Source organism: Primulina tabacum, chromosome 4, assembly GCF_025594145.1.
Source record: "Primulina tabacum isolate GXHZ01 chromosome 4, ASM2559414v2, whole genome shotgun sequence".
Classification (NCBI taxonomy): domain Eukaryota; kingdom Viridiplantae; phylum Streptophyta; class Magnoliopsida; order Lamiales; family Gesneriaceae; genus Primulina; species Primulina tabacum.
This window is the reverse complement of record NC_134553.1, coordinates 17,160,452-17,176,817: the sequence shown is the minus strand read 5'-3', so window position 1 is coordinate 17,176,817 and position 16,366 is coordinate 17,160,452. Positions and strand designations below refer to the sequence as shown.

Sequence of the window (16,366 nt, the reverse complement as noted above, 5' to 3'; positions counted from 1 at the left end):
ATAACTAAATTGAAAATGAATTTAAATGTAACACCAAATTGTAACAAATAACAATGGAATAAAAGATCTAGAGGTCCGATTTCACGTAACTGTCCACCATGTGTAATTTTTTGTAGCTATGTTATAAAAATCATTCTTATTCATTAGCCAAGAATCCTATAATTATCTATTCCCTCTCCCGAATGTTAAGTAGATATTAGTTATCTAAAAATAGATTACAACGTTCCCATCAACAATCTACAAATAAATAACACATCAAGCACTAGATTCTCTATGGGTTTCGATAGCAATATAGGTCCTCCCGAACTCTATAAATACCATTGATGTATTTTCCCGTTTCTCGTTTATAATTTCCTCTTCCGATGAATAAATTGTAAAAATATAAATCATTCAAATTATGGCCAATAAATTGAAAGCATTAAGATTAGAACAATACAAATGAACAATATGAAAAACTTAAATAGCTTTGTTCATAGATTCTAACACATGGTTTCTAGTTTGTTCCTTCTTTCCTCTAGAAATAAAAATTAGTTAATAATAACACAAGCAAAACAACAAAACATGGTTTTAAAACAAGGCATATCAAATGAAAAAAACAAAAGAAAGAAGAACTTAGAACAAGAGTTTGAAGTGCAGATTCCGTCCCCGGAGTTGTGCAAAAGATTTCCCAAAAACTTGATGAATTTGGATCTTCAATCTTCTAGCAGCCGCCTCCACTCTTCCCTTGGCTCCTCGTTACCCTAGATTGTAAGTAAATGATGTATTTTATAGTCTCAAACAAGTCTGAATCTGCAGCACACCAAAATCTTGGACTTCCATGCGCAGCACACCAAAATACAGATTTTTCGGAATCTGTCGTGCAAGGACCGCGGGTGCGGTTAAGAAGTCATCGCGGGTGCGGTGCTTCTATTGGTGTGTGAGCGCAGGTGCGGTGCATTATTTAGTGCGGGTGCAGTGCTACACCGCGGGTGCGGTGCAAATATAAGCGCGGGTATGCTGTAGCCTCTGTATTTTTGATCTTTTGCACTTTCCAATTCAACATTTTAATACTCCAAACTCTCATTAAAAGCTTCCAAACAACAACAACAAAACATTAACAAATTGCATAAAACCTGTTCAAGAATCATAAAATTCCAAGTTAAATACAAGTAATAAAAGTGCAATAAATTGCACTTATCAACTTATCCTCAGGCTAATGGTCAAACAGAGGTGGTAAACATAATTATTGTGCAAGCCTTGAAAACCAGGCTCCAAGGTAAGGGAAAAAACTGGGTGGAGGAGTTGCCTAGTGTTCTCTGGGCATATAGAACTACGCCTTGGGTGCCTACTAAAGAGACTCCTTTTAATCTGGTATATGGGGCTGAAGCAGTTCTTCCAGTCGAGATTGGACAAACTTATGCCCGGGTATGATCTTACCCGGGTGATAATGATCAATGTCGGGCAATGGAATTGGATTTAGTGGAAGAGAAGAGAGAGCGGGCACTGATTCGAATGGAAGCTTACAGAGGTCAGGTCATGAAATCATTTAACAAAAAAGTCTGAAGCCGAGACTTCCAAGTAGGAGATCTGGTTATGAAGAAAGTTAATCCAGCTGGAGATGTCGGAAAATTGGAAGCTCGTTGGGAAACGCCTTATAAAATAACTCGAAAATTAAGCTCGAGATCTTTCTATCTATAGGATGCTCAAGGACGTTCTCTTAAACGGCCATGGAATGTATTTCATTTAAAGAAGTATTATGCTTAAAAGATGTAATTATTGATTGAAGTCTAAATGAAGTTCTTTTCTTTACGCCAACTGTCCAAATATTGCATCTAAGCCCAGGGCAGTACACCCTGTCTCGGGGCACCACACCTCGACCATTCCCAAGTCTCGGGAGATGCTCCCCGGCCCAAAGCTCCGTACCTTGATTATTCATAAGCCCAGGGCACTACACCCTGGCTCGGGGCACCACACCTCGACCATTCCCAAGTCCCGGGATATGCTCCCCGGCCCAAAGCTCCGTACCTTGGTTATTCATAAGCCCAGGGCACTACACCCTAGCTCGGGGCGCCACACCTCGACCATTCTTAAGTTCCGGACATGCTCCTCGTCCCAAGGTTTACGCACTTTGGTTATATATACAACACAGGGCTTTATACCCTGACTTAGGGATTCTACATCTCGATCATTTACTAAGTACGGGGCATTTTATTCGTTGTAGTGATCAAAATCCCGACTACTTATTTGAAGTTACCGGATAGTTTTCAACACTTAGAAATTTTTTTGATTTGATTAGTCCCGATTAGCTCTATTAACCGGGTATTGAAAAGTTACTAAGGCATTTTTTGGAGCACATAAAGTAATAGAAATCCAAGAGAGAAATAAAATTGCATTAATGAAAAGCCTGAGGGCTCGAGTTACAAAGGGAAAAGTAAAAAGAAGAAGATTACAAGCCTAGTCTAAATCTATGTGCTCGGACCCTGGCTGCTCTTCCTCTTCAAAGTCCTCCTTCTCCTTTTCTCCATCCTTGGGAAGGGATGTGATGGCTCGCTCAAAGGCTGGGAAATTTTCCCTATCCTTGGACAGGAGACTAGCCTCTTCAAATTGTTCAGGTTGTTTAAGAAGGTATTGAAAAGAGGATAAGCCCGATCTTCTAGAGCCGCTTTGAACTCGACAGAGAGGAGAAAAGTGGTTTCAATTGATCCCTACTCTGTTCAGCTACAGCCAGGGCTTTCTCCGCAACTTCTGCCCGGGAAATCTGTTCCTCCATGCCCTCCATCAATTTGTTCTTGCCTTCAAGGATGGAGAAGTGTCCCTGGAAGATCTCCTCCTTGAAGAGGGCTTCATTAAGGTCGTCCCAGGCCTTAGACAAATATGCTCGAGCCAATTCCAAAGCAGCACGAAGACTTGCCACTTCTTCCTCGTGGGCAGATGTAACCCGAGACAGCTCTCCTTGAAGCTGCTCGTGAACTTTTTGTAGGGCCCGGGCTTGATTATTCTCGGCGATGGCTTCCGTAGCCACCTCCTCGAAGGCCGAGATCATCAGCTGGATGCCATGTGCAAAAGAAAGAAGTTAAAAAAACAAAAAACAAGAGAGACAAGGCAAAGAGACTTACTGCCAGGATCTTGTTGGAGCCTTCAAACATTTTAGGAGTGGCCCGAGAACTCCTCAGGTGCGCTGCCTCATCAGGGATAAGGATTTTCTTAAAAACTTTGAGCCCGATTGGAGTGGCTCCCTCCAAAAAGATGTTGGCTCAGGGAGGAGGAGCAGGAGTGAGAGGCCCTTGGGATTTCTCTTGATGAGGCTGTTGGCGGGGAGGGGTGGTCGATTGGCTTGCCCGGGAGGATCCTTGGCCTCCTTCCTGGTCATCCTCAACCAGAATTATCTCAGGGCTTGTGATAGCCTTTCGCTTCCTCTAGACGAGAGGAACATGGTCTTCGGGGTCTGGGGATTCCTCCCGTGGAACCTCCCTTTCTCGCTCAATATTTTCCCGGGGTGTTTCATTTACCCAGGCCGCTTCCTCCTCGGCCTGCCGTTTTTTTTTCAGCAGCCGCCTTCCAGGCTGCTAGCTTCTTCTCCTTGGTTACCTTCTCATCCACCCATTTCTTGGCGAAGGCCACTTGCATTGTCGAGTTATCTGCACAATAGTAAGGGAAGATAGTATGAATATATTATTATAAAGGAACGGAAATAAATAAAGGAATACAATACAGAATTACCGGGTTGAGCACCCAAGCCAGCAACCTCGTCTATTACTCGGTCCAAGGGTCTTCAGCCCGGTCACTCAACCCATATGCAACTACATTCTCATCCGATATGAGGATGGAGGAAGAGTATTTGCGGCCCTCGACTAGTTTCTGGCTTACGAGGAAAGGTTCCTCGAATTTATAGGCTTTGGGGAAAGTAGGTTGTGGAGGAAGAGAAGGGAGAAACCCAGTAAGGCAAGGGAGAGGACCCGGGAGTTGAATAAAAAAACTTCCTTTCCACCCCTTCTGGGAAGAAGGGATGTCATCAAGGAACAGGGCATTTAACCGGGCAGACAGGGAGAAGGCATTATCTCCCAGTCTCCAAGCAAAAAAGTAGTGAAGGATAAGGGGGTTGATAATGAGATTTTTCATTTTGAAAAGGACGTAGGCCGAGGCCATAATCCTGAAAGAGTTGGGGTGGAGTTGGTTAACAGGTACACCAAAAAAACTTGGCGACCGCAATGTAAAAAGGAGGGACGGGGAACCGGAGACCATTCCTAACTTGGTCCCAGAAGAAAGTAGTGTAGCCAGGGGGAGGGCTAGTCTGCCCTATCAGAAGGCCCGGGAATTATGATAAGAAAGTTGGAAGGGATAGAGCCTAAGATTCGGAGCTCCTCATCAGCCCCCGAGCGCAATGTGCTCCTCATTGAGGAGAACCAAGGAACTCCTGGAGTCTCGGGTTTAGAGTGGGAAGAAGCTCGGGCTTTGCCCTTACCTTTGCTCCTTTTCAGAGCTCGGGAAGGGTCAGAAGAAGAAGGTTTTGAATGGTGGGATTTGGGTTTTTTGGAAGTAAGGACGGGAAGATGACGGGATGGAGGGGAAGGAGATGAATCGGAGCGCAAAGCGGTGGACTCATAACCAGATGAGCCTTGTGCGTTGGCCCCCAAGTGGAGGTGGTGGAATTAAACATATTTTCGATAAAAATCAAGAGGGAACTTACGAGTAGTGTGGAAGGAGCGGTGGTTGCGCGAATGTAGGAGTGGCTGTGGAATCGCCGAAGTAGGAAGGAATTTTAGCGTCGGAGAGTCGAGAGGAAAATTTTCAAGAGCTTAGGCAAGATTTTAAATTTTTGAGATATTTAAAAAAATCTAGTGAGTTTATAAATATAGGAGGAGGGAGTTAATCTCCATTGTTGATTTGAAAAAATCGGATGGTCGAGATTGATTGATAGAGATAATATTTACGTGTTTTAATGCATTGTGTGAGTCGTAGTTGCATCGTTTATACTTATATGGAGTCTGCATTCTGTCTATTTCTTCTTATTTTATTACATTTGATCGGCGCTGACTGAAGTTATGTTAATGTGCAGAAAAATGGAGAAAAATCAATTGAAAGACAAGGCTGGGGACAGAAGATGTCGCGCTAGGACGGTCAAACTTGACAGCCCCAGTTTGACCACCCTAGCGCGAGTGCAGCAAACAAAACAAGTGCCACGCAGAACACCTCGCGCTAGGGCGGTCAAACTTTACCGCCCCAGCGCGAGAGGCTGCGGAAGAAACCATTAGTACAGAAGATTGGACGCTGGGGTGGGGAAACTTGAGCGCCCGAGTGCGAGTCAAAAAGGGGAAAGTTTCCTATTTGAATTTTATTCAACTTGGAAGGTGGAAGAATAAAGAAAAGAACCCTAGGCACGAAAATTATTATCATTCAGCAGCTAAGGAGTGAGAGAAGGTGAAAATCTTGGAGAAATTTCTTGGAGTTGAAGATTCTAAGATTTCCGGGCACAATTCTTCGCAGATCTCGTTTTGTCTAGTATTTCTTATTTAGTATTTATCGTTTCAACATTGTGTTGTTTATTTTCACTTTGAATTCGAGTAGCTAAACTAAAATATATGTTGGGATTTAAGGGGATTCTACCCCGAAACCGATTTAGTTAATTCGTATTTCAATTGTTGATTTGTTCTTGAGTATATTACTGTTTTGATTACGATTATTAAAGCGTAAATAAATTTAATAATAGTCTCATATCGTGAGTGAGTTTGAGAGAATAGCATTTGATAGGATCGAGTAGGATAGTCTGTGGGTCTACAATTTACATAGAAATATTAAATTGGATACATGTCGATATTTATAGTCCTAAGGGCCGAAAACTAGGGGATTTCATAAATCGATATGCGATTCACTCTTGATAAATAATTAAAGACATTTAATTACTTCACTGAGTAGAATTAGTTTGACATAGCTTGAGAAGGCATGTTCAATTGAATAGGAAATCCTGTCGGAAGCATAAATCACTATCGAACGAATTAATTAATTAACGAGGGGTAGGTAAACTGAAATTCCCAACAAATTCATTCCTCTTTGAAATTTAATAAATTGATCTAGATTCTATATCTCATTATTTAATTCTTGAGTTTTATATTTGAGTTTTATCTTATTTTAGTAGTCATAAACAACCATTCAAATTGTGTTGCTAAAGATTTGATAACTGAAAATAATAATTGCAAAATACAGTCTCCAGTGGAACAATACTCGTAATCGCTACATTATATTATTACATAACATCGTGCATTTGGGATTAATTTTCGATCATACAAAATCATATTTTTATTAAGGATTTCACAGTACAAGTTTTTCTCGATCAAGTTTTTGACGCCGTTTCCAGGGACTGTTAATTCACAATTTTATTTTAGTTATTTTCTTTAGCATTGTTTTATTTTTCTTGAGCTAACACTCCATATTCTATTCTAGATATCTTTTCCAGTGCATGCCAAAGTTACTTGACGTGGAGCTTGAGCAGTTTGATCCAGAAATTGAAAAAACTTTCCGCAGAAGAAGACAGCAGCAGAGACTGAAGGAACTGATGGAGAGGCACGAGCACGAGCATGTGGAGGAACACCATGAAGGCAGACATGTTGAGATGCCACGCCGCATACCGATGCTAGAATATGCCCAGCCTTCTTTGGATGGTGCACTGCCCCAGCATTGTGAGGCCTATTGTGCGGGCAAACCACTTCGAAATCAAGCCAGCCATAATTCAGATAATTCAGAATACAGTCCAGTTTGGAGGATCTGCAGTAGATGACCCAAATACGCACATCGCAGATTTCTTTGAAATTTTTGATACTTTTAAATTTAATGGAGTTTCTGATGACGCTGTTAGGTTGCGTTTATTTCCTTTCTCCTTACGTGACAAATCTAAAGCATGGTTAAATTGTTTTCCTATAGGTTCGATCACCACATGGGAGGACATGGCGAAAGCGTTTCTCATTAAATACTTTCCTCCATCTAAGACCATGAAGCTGCGGGCAGACATAACCATGTTTGCTCAATTCAAGCAGGAGTCTTTGTATGAGGCATGGGAGCGTTTCAAAAATCTATTACAAAGATGTCCTCATCACGAATTGCCACTTTGGTTAGTCGTGCAAACCTTTTACTATGGCTTACTCACTCCTAATCGTACTATGATAGATGTTGTTGCTTGTGGAAACCTACTGAGAAAAACTGCTGAGGAAGGATATGAGTTGCTGCTAGCAGCTACCATCCTCAATCTGAAAGGAACAACCAGCGGAGAAGTGCAGGAGTTCACCAGGTAACTGACCTTTCTGCTATTACTGCACAACTTGATGTCTTGAACAGGAAATTGGACGGCTTGAATATGGGTGGCACGACTATGCGTCTGCAAGAGATATTCTCTGATAAGTGTGGAGGTGAACACATTGTCAAGGATTGTCAAGATGGCAATCCCTTCTATGTGAAAGAAGGGGCACCAGTTAATCAAGTGGGAGTCCAAAACCGTCCAAAGAATGATCCGTATTCGAACACATACAATCCTAGATGGAGGCAACATCCAAACTTCTCATGGGATGGCCAAAACAGTGACCACAGGGAGGACAATCAAATGGGAAACAACCAATGTACAGATCTGACCCTCCTAGAGAATAAAAGTCCAATTTGGATCAAATGAAGTCTAAGTTCATCTCATCTACCGAAACTAGACTCCAAAATCAAGATGCATCGATAAAGGGGCTAGAGAATCAAATTGGACAGTTAGCAAAGATGATAGCAAGTAGAGAGCCGGGCACCTTGCCAAGTAACACAGAGACCAATCCTAAAGAGCAAGTGAAGGCCATCGAGTTGAAAAGTGGGAAAATATTAGAGTCAAAGGAAAAGGAAAGAAGTCAAGTACCGGATGAACAGACTGAGACATCAAATGGTAATTCTACAAACACTACACCAGCACCCACTACACAATCAAAAATTGTTATACCTCCTCCTTTCCCTGCAGCATTAAAAAAGCAAAACTTGATGCGCAATTCGGTAAGTTTCTTGAGGTATTTAAAAAATTGCATATCAATATTCCTTTTGCCGATGCTTTGATGCAAATGCCTAGTTATGCTAAATTTTTGAAGGATATCTTAGCAAACAAGAGAAAATTGGAGGATCACATTACGGTAAATCTAACTGAAAATTTCTCTGCTTTGATGCAAAACAAGATCCCACCAAAACTTAAGGATCCGGGGAGTTTTTCTTTTCCTTGCATGATTTGTGATGTTGTTTTTCATAAAGCTTTATGTGATCTTGGTGCAAGCATTAACCTCATGCCTTTGTCTGTATTTAGGAAACTTGGGTTGGGAGAACCTAAGCCAAAAAGGATGTCTTTACAGCTAGCAGACAGATCTGTCAAGTATCCACGGGGAGTTATTGAGGATGTGCTAGTGAACGTGGACAAATTTATTTTTCCTGCAGATTTCGTGGTGCTCGACATGGAGGAGGATATGGAGATGCCTTTGATTTTGGAAAGACCGTTCCTTGCAACTGTCAAGGCCCTAATTGATGTGCAAGAAGGGAAGTTGAGATTGAGAGTGGAATAAGATGAGATTAGTTTTGATGCTTTTAGTGCACTTAAGCACACACTGTATTCTGATAGTTGTTTTAGAATTGATGCTTTTGATTCTCTTGTGTCTAACTATGTGCAGGATACTATTAGGGACCCTTTGGAAGCCAGTCTCACTATTGAATTGAGAGAAGACGAATTGGATGCAGAGAAAGCCAAAATAGTGGCATACCTCAATGCCAACCATCCATGGAAGAGGACAATGAAGATGAGATTAGAGGACTTGGGGGATCGAAGAGACTTGATCCCTCAGAAGTCAAGCCTGGAGGAGCCACCAACTCTGGAGCTCAAGTCATTACCTCCACAAATGAAATACGTCTATCTAGGTGAGAATAATAAACTTCTTGTGATTATTTCTTCTTATTTGACAGATGTGATGGAGGAGAAACTGCTGAAAGTCTTGAAAGCGCACAAGAGTCCATTTGCATGGAAGGTGGCGGATATCAAAGGGATCAATCCATCAGTCTGCATGCACAAGATATTGATGGAAGACAAGTACTCACCTCTTGTGCAACCTCAGAGAAGATTGAATCCAAATATTCAAGAGGTATTAAAAGCAGAAACTATCAAACTCCTTGATGCAGGTATTATATATCCTATATCTGATAGTGCATGGGCTAAGTCCTATTCAATGTGTGCTGACAAAAAGTGGGATTACTGTTATAACAAATGAACAAAATGAATTAATACCCACTAGGACAGTTACGGGATGGCGTGTGTGCATTGATTATAGGAAATTAAATGATGATACCCGTAAAGATCACTTTCCACTACCCTTCATTGATCAAATTCTTGAGAGGTTAGCGTGTCATGAGTTTTATTGTTTTTTGGATGAGTATTCAGGTTATAACCAAATCATGATTGCGCCCGAGGACCAAGAGAAAACCACTTTCACTTGTCCTTATGGCACTTTTTCTTTTAGACGGATGCTCTTTGGTTTGTGTAATGCCCCTGCCACTTTTCAGTGATGCATGACCGCTATATTTCATGACATGATAGAAACTTTCTTTGAGATATTTATGGATGACTTCTCGATATTTGGCTCTTCTTTTGATGACTGTTTGCAGAATTTGAAGATGGTGTTGATGAGATGCGAGGAGACAAATTTAGTACTGAATTGGGAAAAGTGTCATTTTATGGTACAAGAAGGCATAGTATTGGGGCACAAAATATCAGAGCATGGAATAGAGGTGGATAAGGCAAAAGTCGAAGTTATCAAGAACATACCACCTCCAACATCCATAAAGGGAGTTAGAAGTTTTCTAGGTCACGCCAGTTTTTATCGGCGTTATATTAAAGATTTTTCAAAAATTTCCAAACCTCTATCTTCTTTACTTATGAAAGATGTGCCGTTTGATTTTAACTCTTACTGTCTACAGGCATGCGAGGATTTAAAGGAGCACTTGGTGACAGCTCCTGTCTTGGTGGCACCAGATTGGGATCTACCCTTCGAGGTCATGTGCGATGCCAGTGATACTGCGGTTGGTGTTGTACTTGGCCAAAGGCGGAATAAGGTATTTCACACTATATACTATGCAAGTAAGACTCTAGATGAAGCACAATTAAATTATGCCACCACTGAAAAAGAATTACTTGCAATAGTATTTGCACTTGACAAGTTCCATTCATACCTTGTTTTGTCGAAAGTAATTGTATTTTCTGACCACTCTGTCCCTTAAATATCTGCTTGCTAAGAAAGAAGCCAAACCGCGATTTCTTAGGTGGATATTACTTCTCCAAGAGTTTGACATCGAAATAAAAGATAAAAAAGGTATAGAAAATGTTGTAGCTGATCATCTTTCTAGGCTAGAGCATGTTAGTAAAATTTATGAAAATGATGAGATAGATGATGGGTTGCCGGATGAACAGCTGCTAGCGTTGAAAAATTGTCCCTGGTTTGCAAACTTTGCGAATTTTATTGTTACAGGTTCACCCCCCCCCCCCCCCCCAAATTTAACATTTCACCAAGGAAAGAAACTCTTTTCGGACGTGAAATAATATTTTTGGGAGGAACCTTTCTTGTTCAAAACATGTGCAGATTCTATGATCAGAAGGTGTGTTGCAGAGGAAGAGTTTGGTCAAATTCTCAACCATTGCCATGACCGTGAGGTAGGTTGTCATTTTGGACTAACAAGGACGCCATCTAAGTTACTTGAATGTGACTTTTATTAGCCAACCCTGTTTAAAGATGCTCGTTCTTATGTGCTAGCCTATGATAAATGCCAACGGACAGGTAACATCTCTAACCGTCATGAAATGCCATAAATAATATCATTGAGTGTGAGGTTTTTGATGTGTGAGGGATAGACTTCATGGGACCGTTTCCCAGTTCGTTCACGAAAAAGTATATTTTGGTGGCGGTTGACTATGTGTCTAAGTGGGTAGAAGCAGAAGCATATGCCACTAATGATGCTCAAGTGGTCATGAAATTTCTAAAGAAAAATATTTTTAACAGGTTTGGGACACCACGAGCAATCATTAGTGATGGTGGAACCCATTTTTGCAGCAAACTATTTGCAAAACTTTTGAGCAAATACGGTGTCACACATAAGATTTCTACCCCCTATCACCCCCAGACGAGTGGTCAAGTGGAAGTGTCGAACCGAGAGATCAAGCGGATTTTGGAAAAAGTGGTAGGCTTCAGTCGGAAAGACTGGTCAGTGAGGTTAGATGATGCTCTTTGGGCATATAGGACTGCTTTCAAAACACCTATAGGCACTACACCATATAGGTTATTGTTTGGTAAAGCATGTCATCTACTTGTAGAGTTAGAGCATCGGCCATATTGAGCAACAAAAGCACTAAACTTTAACTTTACTGATGTAGGTGAACGACGTCTACTTCAATTGTATCAGTTGGAAGAATTCCAAAATTTGGCATATGATCTCGCATTATCTTACAAGGAGAAGACAAAGATGGCTCATGACAGGCGAATCATTGAAAGGGAATTCAAGGAAGGTGAAAATGTCCTACTCTACAACTCCCTGTTGCGACTATTTCCCGGAAAATTGAAGTCGCGATGGTCCGGTCCATTCGTTATTTCTAAAGTTTACCAATCGAGAGCTATGGAACTGCAAGATGGAAATGATGGGACATTTACGGTCAATGCCCAGCGACTGAAGGCACTACATGGGTGGCACAATTGAGCCACAACTTGGAATCACCCGGTTCCAAGACAATCCAAACAAAAATTGACTGACAGTCAAGCTCTCGACTATAAATTGAGAACTACTTCTCTTCCCCTTAGCTTGCACTTAATTCGATTTTGTTATTTTCTTTATTTATTTTACCTAAAAAATTTCAGAAAACCCGAGGAGCTTGCGCTAGGGCGGTATTACTCTACCGCCCCAGTGCGACTCCCTGGCACGCTGGGGACAATGGGCGTCGCGCTAAGGCGGAAAAACTTGACCGCCCCAGCGCAAACCCTTTGATTTTCACCAGAACGCAGCGCGCTAGGGCGGTCAAACTTTGCCGCCCCAGCGCGCCGCGTTATAAAACCCTCTCCTTCCCTTTTCTTTTTCATTCTGCGAACCCACCATTTCCCCCCACACCAAAAATCTCTGATAAAAATGCCCCTCACCTTCAATCTTCCCCTCTTGATTTGCAGGCACTCGAGTTCATTAACTCCCACAGCACTCAAGCCGCCGGTGACTCCGTTCTTCCTTCAAATTCTGAAAAGCTACGAAGATTGACCTTGGCATCTCTCCACACCCACATTCATACATGGCTCCGAAGAAATCAAAGGTAACACACGCCTCTTCTTCCTCATCGTCTGGTACCCGAGGTAAATTTGTCAATGAGGAAGCCCGAAATAGATATGAACATGCCAAAGTTAATAGGCGCCCCATTCCGGAGAGGTTTGATTTATCCTCTAGATCCTTAGGTTTGGTGCGTGCTATTGGGAACCAAGGATGGGAATCTCTTTGTGCTCCAACTAAGGCCACGGTAGTTCCGCTTGTGCGTGAATTTTACGCCAATGCTGCCGAGAGGACTGATGGAGTGGCTATGGTACGGGGTATGTTAGTCTCTTTCGACTCAACCACACTAAATGCATTATTGGCTACCCCTATAGTTGATGAGTCTAATTTGGAGGCGTTAATCGCCAATCCGAATTTCGAATTCGTTATACAAACCATATGTTACCCGGGGGCTAGGTGGAAGACTCCGAGTTGTTTTCTGGAAAAATATGTGTTGTTTAGGCCCGCGATGTGGTATGAATTCCTATCAAAATGATTGATGCTAGTGTCACATACAAGTGACGTTCAGAAAGACCGCGCCATCCTGGTGTACGCACTGATGGAGGGCAATCCCATTAATGTGATTCGAGTGATCTTTTCTCGGATACAGCAGTCCATACACAGCTCGAGCATCGCCTTATTCTTTCATACTATTATTACCGAGCTATGTGTGCGAGCCGGGGTATTTGTCAATTTGGAGGACGAATGGTTACAACCAATGAAGCCCATTGACGACTCGTGGGTCAAGACGAAGAGAGGAAAGCTTTCTATCGACTTCCCAGAGATACCCGAGGAGGAGGCAGCCGCCAACCACCCACCACTACCCCCACAGCCCCGTCGACGGTCCATTATTGATAAAGTTGACGAGTTGTGTGCCTTTGCGGTCCATCAAGATCCGTATAACACTGTCAACAGCTCACACATGGCATCGATGGATTCTCTGGTGCGCAGGATGGCAACGCACATGGGCCTTGACACCACAACTTACCCACCACAACAGGCATTCCCGCCTCCATTCCCATTCCAGTATGCTTATCCTCAGGCCGACGATCAGGAGCTTGGATTTGTGCCACCCGAGGACGAGGAGGATGATCAGTGATCAGGGGAGTCTTCTCGTTCCCTTCTCTTTGCATTTGTTTACATATTTCATTCTGTTTGAATTTGTTTAGCATTCACCATTTTTTTACTCTGTTTGTTTGTCTACTTGTTTTAGTATTGTTGTGCATTGGGGACATTGCACGTTTATATTTGGGGGGTGGGTGTTTAATGTGGTTATTTTTTTTGTTTAGGTCATCTGTTTAGTTTCGTTTTTGATATTGCATTTGTCTCGTGTTATTGGGGTTGTCACTTGAGAAGTGGTTTGTAGTGGTGTTAGATTGGTGAGCGGTAGTCAATGATGATGTTGCATGAGTCACACATACGCAGGTCCATTTTCGTCACGGCGCTAGTTTATAACACACGAGGAGTTGAGACATGAAAATCTGAATTGGATAATGAAATCTTCTGCACGAATGTTGGCTAAAGAAAAATGCTTGACATAGTGAACTTGGACATTGTCTGTGGGGAATTTGAAATGCACTAGGTGACTTGAACTTGAACCTCATCCCTTGACACGAACATTGCCCAACGGGATGAGAATGAGTTAGGCACATTTTTGCTAGATCAATGAATTGAACCTGATCCATATGCCCATATTTCTTGTTCCTATCTGAGGGAGGACAGAAGAATTCAACAAAAATATGCTGCACAAAAAAAAAGAGAAACGATGGAGATGTAAGATGAGTGGGAGCCAAATAAAGGAATGAAATTCTATTCGTATAAGCTAAAAGAATAGAGATTTATGGAGTTGAAGGAAATTAGACGCAAAGTCTGGATGTGAGAACATATTACACCACTGTACCTCCCTCATTATCCATTCCAGCCTAGTCGACACACCCCTACCCTGCACTGATTCTTGCATATCGAGTCCGAACTATCTGTGCTGCGAATCTGTAACTAGTGAAGAGGGACGTGAGAAAGGGATATTACACTGACGTGTTGATTGAAGTCTCTGACGACGTTGAAAATTTTACGGTGGAAATGCATGAAGCTTGAGCCAACATTGCACACACACACGTTTTGTTTAAAAAAAAATCCATGAAAGATTGTAATGTTGAAGCTCCATAGTAAAATTTGGAACTAGTGTCTTGTGTTAATAGACTGGTGGATAAAAGATGTGTTCATATTCGCTGAAGCAAACCAGAACCATGGATGCACCGACATACAACTTCTCGATGTTGTTCTATCCTGCAACCTATTTTGCTCGAGGGCGAGCAAAAGGTTAGTATGGGGGGTTGATAGAGGTAATATTTACGTGTTTTAATGCATTGTGTGAGTCTTAGTTTGCATCGTTTATACTTATATGGAGTCTGCATTCTGTCTATTTTTTCTTATTTTATTGCATTTGATCACCGCTCGCTGAAGTTATGTTAATGTGCAGAAAAATGGAAAAAAATCAACTGAAAGACAAGGCTGGGGACAAAAGATGTCGCTAGTTTGACCGCCCCAGCGCGAGTGCAGCAAACAAAACGAGTGCCAAGCAGAACACCTCGTGCTAGGGCGGTCAAACTTTACCGCCCCAGCGCAAGAGGCTGCGGAAAAAGCCATCAGTACAGAAGATCACGCGCTGGGGCGGGGAAACTTGACCGACCCAGCGCGAGTCAAAAAAGGGAAAGTTTCCTATTTGGATTTTATTCAACTTGGAAGGTGGAAGGCTAAAGAAAAGAACCCTAGGAACGAAAATTATTATCATCAGCAGCCAAGGAGTGAGAGAAGGAGAAAAGCTTAGAGAAATTGCTTGGAGTTGAAGATTCGAAGATTTCCGGACACAGTTCTTCACAGATCTCGTCTTGTCTAGTATTTCTTATTTAGTATTTATCGTTTAAACATTGTGTTGTTTATTTTCACTATGAATTCGAGTAGCTAAACTAAAATATTTGTTGGGATTTAAGGGGATCCTACCCCGAAACCGATTTAGTTAATTCGTATTTCAATTGTTGATTTGTTCTTGAGTATAATACTGTTTTGATTACGATTATTAAAACATAGCTAACTTTAATAATAGTCTCATATCGTGAGTGAATTCGAGAGAATAGCTTGTGATAGGATCGAGTAGTATAGTCCGTGGATCTACAATTTACATAGAAATATTAAATTGGATACATGTCGATAATTATAGTCCTAAGGGTCGAAAACTAGGGGATTTCATAAATCGATATGCGATTCACTCCTGATAAATAATTAAAAACATTTAATTACTTCACTGAGTAGAATTAGTTTGACATAACTTGAGAAGGCGTGTTCAATTGAATAGGAAACCCTGTCAGAAGCATAAATCATTATCGAACGAATTAATTAATTAACGAGGGGTAGGTGAACTGAAATTCCCAACAAATTCATTCCTCATTGAAATTTAATAAATTGGTCTAGATTCTATATCCCATTATTTAATTCTTGAGTTTTATCGTTGAGTTTTATCTAATTTTAGTAGTCATAAACAACCATTCAAATTGCGTTGCTAAAGATTTGATAACTGAGAATAATAATTAAAAATACAGTCTCCAGTGGAACGATACTCGTACTCGCGTACATTATACTATTACTTGACATCGTGCACTTGCGATTAATTTTTGAGCATACAAAATCATATTTTTATTAGGGATGCCACAGTGCAAGTTTTGCTCGATCATTGATCTTGAAAGTTGTGCAGGAATATAAAAGGACAGGCACGGTTATCGAGGCGTCAGGCTAATTATTATCTCGGAATACGGAAAGTTTTTCGGCGATATAAATGTTAGGGCATATGTCATCATGACATCATTCCTATTACCCGAGAATACTAAACGACAAGAATATTCAAAGATCGGGAGACATGAGGCCCCGGCATCTTATTCAGAGACCGGGAGACATGAGGTCCCGGAATCTTATTCAGAGCCCGGGAGATATTAGGCCCCGGCGTCTCATCCCATCTATGAGATATTTGAAATTCACGATGCTTTTACAAATTCTAAATTACTTATGGAAGCAC

The 16,366-nt window shown here is 41.5% G+C and overlaps 1 non-coding gene across 1 annotated transcript; it reads right to left on the bottom strand.

The window, feature by feature from the left end:
* Positions 1 to 6,966: 6,966 nt before the first annotated feature.
* On the bottom strand, positions 6,967 to 7,072 carry LOC142544013 (small nucleolar RNA R71). The gene has a single exon (XR_012819981.1). It is a non-coding gene; the product is annotated as a small nucleolar RNA R71 (small nucleolar RNA).
* Positions 7,073 to 16,366: the final 9,294 nt, after the last annotated feature.